This window comes from Gekko japonicus, unplaced genomic scaffold (genome assembly GCF_001447785.1).
Source record: "Gekko japonicus isolate JY-2015 unplaced genomic scaffold, Gekko_japonicus_V1.1 scaffold2130, whole genome shotgun sequence".
NCBI classification, from domain to species: domain Eukaryota; kingdom Metazoa; phylum Chordata; class Lepidosauria; order Squamata; family Gekkonidae; genus Gekko; species Gekko japonicus.
The window spans coordinates 69,996-75,995 of NW_015169238.1; the positions used below are offsets into that span (position 1 = coordinate 69,996).

Sequence of the window (6,000 nt, forward strand, 5' to 3'; positions counted from 1 at the left end):
CAATCTTGTGTCTCCATCTAACTCTGGTTCACTGACATTGTTCATCCACATCTGTGTAGCTTGGCAATATGGCTTGACTTGATAGCCTTGAGTCAATAACCACCTTCATCTTCTGCTTTGTATGATGCCATGGGGTGGTTATTAACTCAAGGCATTTCTAAGGAATACCCTCTCAAGCTAAGACTCATATGAATGAGCCTGAAAGTGTGGAAAATTAAGTACCTCCCAGCATATATTGTATCCTTTTGAGTGCAAACCATCTGCCATTATAGTGCCAAGGCCTGTTAGCTTTACTTAAGATATGGAAGTTTAGCTTCAGCTTGCCATCGCCATTTCAGTTTATGGGTTTTGTGTTATAAAAAGTGGAAAGTGCTTTCTATTAGCAGGTCATGATTGATGTGTGAAAAATGTCTGTCAATATTTATTACACACTGAGCGCCTTGAAACTCTGGGTACTTCACAGATGTCAAAAAGTTGTCTAGAAGCTGGTTGCTTTTTAATCTTATGATTTCATTTGACAATAGAAACAAATGAACAATATCTGGTCTGTGTAATTTGGGCTCCTCTATTGAACTCCTTTACCTTTATTGAACTCTAGCCATACAGCTCATATCACACTTGAATGGAAGCAGAATTTCTTGTGGTAGCCATACCTTCTTTCTCTGGATTGGCTGTTCCTAATTCTTTTCCTCTGGAGAAGCAGGTGACAGCTAGATAGACTTGCTGCATGCTGCTGGTAATGTGCCACTCACTTAACTTTCCTGTGACAAGTAGCATACTGACAAGGGCCCAAGCAGGGGCCCATCTGAACCGGGCTGTTTTGGCACTTGAGAGGTGCGGGAGGGGAGCAACTCAGCCAAGAGCAGGCCCTCAACAGCATTTTTAAATGGCCAAATTCTGTTCTAAAATAGTGGCAGTGTCCATGGGTCCAGCCTGCGGACTCCGTAACATCTGGTTTGGCCCTGAGTCACTTAATTATGTGGGGGCAGTTTCTGGTTGCCAGTGATGACAAGGCAAACCTTGTAGGCACTGCCTGTTTAATTGAAAGTTTTTCTTCTTTAAGCAGAGGATAATTTAAAGAAGGCTACCTGGGAATAGTTGTCATGTATGGCTGCGAGAGTTGGACTATAAGGAAGGCCGAGCGCCGAAGAATAGATTCTTTTGAACTATGGTGCTGGAGAAGACTCTTGAGAGTCCCTTGGACTGCAAAAAGATCAAATCAGTCAATCCTAAAAGAAATCAACCCTGACTGTTCCCTGGAAGGCCAGATAATGAAACTGAAGCTCAAATACTTTGGCCACCAAATGAGAAGGGAGCACTCACTGGAGAAGACCCTGATGCTGGGAAAGATTGAAGGTCAAAGAAGACAGGGACGGCAAAGGATGAGATGGTTAGACAGTGTCATCGATGCAACGAACATGAAATTGAGCCAACTTCAGAAGATGGCGGAAGACAGGAGGGCCTGGCGGGAGATGGTCCATGGGGTCGCGAAGAGTTGGACTCGACTGTGCGACTGAACAACAACAACAACATCTGGGAATGGGGCAGCAAATGTGGGGGCAATGATTTAGAGAACCTTCTGCCTATTTAAGAAAAAATGTAGCTTAGATATACTTATATGCAGCCTACAGGAATGTTTTTTAAAAAAAATCTATTTATTAATTTTCTATACACCTCCACAAACAGACAAACACACACAAATACATATATATAATTATACATACTTTTTGGTACCTCTACAAAATTATACAATAAACAGTAAATTCATTTATTATATCTGTTATTAGTCCAATGAAATTTCTCATCGCGCATCTCCTACCTTTATACTCCTATGCCATATCTACTAAACTTTTCAACTTTCCTAGCACGGAATCAACCACAAGAAATTTAGACAATTAGTTTTCCCTCTTTCTATTGCTTATTTTTTAAATTAATCATCACCTTAATTTCTATTAAATCCATTGATATTCCTTCTTTTCTTCACTATTCAACCATTTATCTCCATCAACTATTTATGATTATACATTTAATTTCCACCAGTCTTCTTGTAACTAATAAACCAGAAAATTTTTTCCTCCACTAACTACCACAATATATCCTATTCCAACCAGATCATTAATTATAGAGTATCCTTATGTTACATAACAAAATAATAATTCTTATATAATAATACAACTTACTAAGTTCGCTTACTTGCTACAACACCAAATAACAGTTTTATTTTTATTTTTAAAAATTTTTTTAGCTCCCTCTAGTTCTATGAGGTTTGCTTATACTCAAATTGCTTATTAAACTCTTTTACATCCCGGTTCCAAACATATATTCTATCCCAAGTGCAAGAAATTACTCCATTTAATATTTTAGCCCCATTTCAGCTTCTCCAATTCATTAACTCTAAATTCCCAATTAAATATAAGACTGCACGCTACTACATTACCCATAGTCAATCATTCCTTTCTTTCTTACATTACCATAATCTATTACAGCAAAAGAATACTCTATAAACAAGTAAACCCCTTGTCTCCTATTTCTCCTCCCTTTCTCTAATGCTTCTTCTTCCCTTTCCACTTCCTTTAAATGCCTGAAATTTTTGAATTCATGTAGCCTTAAATCCAGGCTTTGCCAGCTCCCTTCCCATAGATATTTCTTCATTCTTTTATTACACTTGGATTTCCTTCTAAGTCTTTTAAGTTCCTTCTTTCCCTTCCCTGGCATTTTGAAATATGTCCCTTTTTCTGTTGTTCCTTCTCAACTTCTTTTAAGTGCCTAAAATTTTTGAATTCATATATGATCTGACATGTTCCCTTCCATGAATAATTCTTTGTTGTTTTATAACGTTTAAAGTTCTTTCCACCTCTTCTTGGTCTTCTTAACTTGGTCTTTTAAGATATGTCTTTTTTTCTGTTGTGTTTTGGATCTTAAGCTTCTCCCTTTCTTTGACTGACTTCTCAAGTAAGGTTCTTGTTCCTGCAGTACCTCTTCTGTGTGCAAGGATTGGTTAATTGATGGCTCCCTCTCCCGGTCAGTTTCATGTTGATTTAACACATACGAGGATCGTTCCATTTCCTCATTGTTTTCCGTCTCCTCCTGTAATACCTGTTGTCCTTCAAATACATTTTTATAAGCTGTTGCCACTGCTTGCTTAATTGACTCTTCCAAAAACGTTTTAAACTGTTCCACAGTGAAGCCTTCTAGTTGCAAAATTATATCTAGTTCTTTCTCATCCTCCACTTTCACTGCCGCCATTTTCTCACTCCACTTTGAACGAGCTTACAAATAGTCCTATTCAACATCATTCATTTCAATTCCACAATCCTTTTAATATAGCCAACCACAGGTTTCTTTTCACAATTATCCATAATTCTTAGATTAGCCTTTAAAGTCCAGTAAACATTTGTTCTTACCCCATTTCTTCGTTACTTCAATCACTCCTCTCACTTTCCATAGCCACCTTCACCTAATAGTTGAGGATAACTAAAGGATGTATTTAGCTCAAAGTCTCCACTTCTTACCGAGAAATGTGCGAAAAAATGTCTTTTATGTGAGGTACCATTTACTTAACATTGCTTTAAAAACGGCTGGTCGCTGCTTGGTGTTCTTCCCGATCTTCGTCCTTGCTTCGGGGCAAACCAGCTACACCCCCTGCGATTTGCCATCAATGGGGGGTGTCAAAGCCCCCTGCGACTTCCCCTCTCTCCAGGAGGTGAAGCAGAGCTCATCTGCTCGAACGGGGACCTCCAATAGAACGAAGGAGAGCCGGGCGGGTCAGAGACGATCCGATACCCGCCTGTTCGCAGCGCCGTCAAACCGGAAGTCCCAGCCTACAGGAATGTTAATGTGTGTGTTTTGTTTTTGTGTTCAGTGTGATCCTTACTGTGCTGTCTGAGTCATGGCAGTATGAGGCATGATTAAATAAGCATTTAGTCAGTGTTCTCTGTGTATGCAGTGGCTTTTTGGCTCTTCTTCCTAGCAGCCCTCCAGGGCCTTTTTCCCCCTTAGTGGCATACTTTGAGGCATGAGGTGCTACTTTCTAAAGCAGAGGTGTCAAAACTCATTTGTTACAAGGGCCATATCTGACATAAATGTCACTTTGTTGGGTGGGCCATGTGTGCTATAAAATGTAATTTCAGGTACTAGAGAAATAAACTTTATGAAGGACACAGGCAAATCCAATTAACGATATTATATTATACTTAAAATACAAATAAAAGCAATTGATTCCTAGCAGTGAAAGCAATTGATTTGCTGGGGAACCCACAAAAGCCCCAATAAATGTATTTAATTATATGCAAGACTAGGTTTTTCCCAAGGGATACCATAAAAGAAGGGGGTATTTTACATTTCCGTACAAATTAGTTACTTTTTGTATATATAGGACTTTAGGAGACATCTTCCTTGCAAGTAAAATCATACCCCCCCACTCCCATCCTTAGCATCCGAGCATGGCTACAACCTTCTCTCTCTTTGTTTCCTTTCTTACCCGATCTTATCTCTGAGTATCTTGGGGAGGAACATTGGACTCCATGCTCCACCACCCCATTCCCACCACGACCACTAACCTTGTGAGGTGGGCCAGGCTGAGCGACTGACCCTGGGTGACCCAGATGACAGAGTCCTGGCTGAGGAGGAAGGGGGTTCTGAACCTGGCTCTCCCAGATCCCCCCACCCCCAGTTCTCATCCCTCCTTATTTCCCACAGAAGCGGGGCTGTTTCCGAAAACTCCGGGGGCACTTTTTGTCCTCCTGCAACCCCTTTTCCCTCACGGGCTGAGAACAGATGGGGGGAGAAGCAGTCGCCATCCCCCACATGCCCCCAACACTCATTCTGTCTCCTGGCTCCACGGCTGTTCAAATGTGTGGTGGCGACAGTGGCGCCTTTTCCCCCTTTACTCTTTCACTTGCTTCCAAGGCTGGGATGTCTTTCTACTCAGACACAAGACAGCCTGTTGTCTCCCAGTCCACACGCTGGCCCTCTTCCTGTCTCCCCTGCTGGCCCATCTGTTTGCTGGCAAACAGCTGCTCTGTACCCCCACTCTTGACAACCCCCCTGCTGGTTGCTGTTTGAAAAAAAATGTGAAGCTGGTTGGTGCCGCAGTGGCAATGCCAGTTGCGCAGCTTCGCCCCCCTCCCCATTTAGCAGCTTCACTAGTCCTTGCCGAGCTGTGGTCAGAAGTGGTGGAAGGGACAAAAGAGAAGAAGAAGAAGAGATTGGATTTATACCCCGCTCTTCACTTCCCAAAGGTGTCTCAAAGTAGCTTTTAAACTCCTTTCCTTTCCCCTCCTCACAACAGACACCCTGTGAGGTAGGTGGGGCTGAGAGAGCTCTTGACAGAAACTGCTCTTTTTCAAGGACAGCTCTTATCAGAACTATGGCTTGCCCAAGGTCATCCAGCCAGGTGCAAGTGGAGTGGGGAATCAAACCCGGTTCTCCCAGATTAGAGTCTGCGCACTTAACCACTACACCAAACAGGCTCTCAAAAACACACCTCTTTCTCTGTCTTCACTGCCATTCCCCACACTATTTTACCTCAGCCTCTTAGCCCCACCACCTAGCCATTTTGTTTCTATTTCTTGACACTTCAACCACACACACCTCACTGTGTGTGCCCACTCGCCACCTCCCCCCAGAAGCCTCCTGCCTTCCTTCCCTCTTACCAGTTGCTTGCGGGCTGGATAAGAGCCAAGACAGGCCAGTTCCAGGGCTATATGATTGACACCCCTGCCCTAAAGGAAATGTTGGCTCTCCCCCCCCCCCCCCGGGAAATGTGCTCCCTCTTTTTTTGCAGCAGTATTTGTGTAGAAGTTGGTACACAACTGTTGCAGAGTGGTCACCACTTCTGTGTGGTTATATTCTCTGTTACACTGGCAATATCTGTTGAGAAAATGTGGGGGAAGTGGATAGTGTGTCTACTTTGGATGTTAATGTGTGTGTTTTGTTTTTGTGTTCAGTGTGATCCTTACTGTGCTGTCTGAGTCATGGCAGTATGAGGCATGATTAAAT

At 42.5% G+C, this 6,000-nt stretch overlaps 1 protein-coding gene across 1 annotated transcript in view; it reads left to right on the top strand.

Annotated features, from left to right (window-relative positions):
- ZCCHC7 (zinc finger, CCHC domain containing 7) overlaps positions 1-6,000 on the top strand; it is a 227,055-nt gene that overhangs the window by 4,289 nt on the left and 216,766 nt on the right. The gene's annotated exons all lie outside the window — the stretch shown is intronic.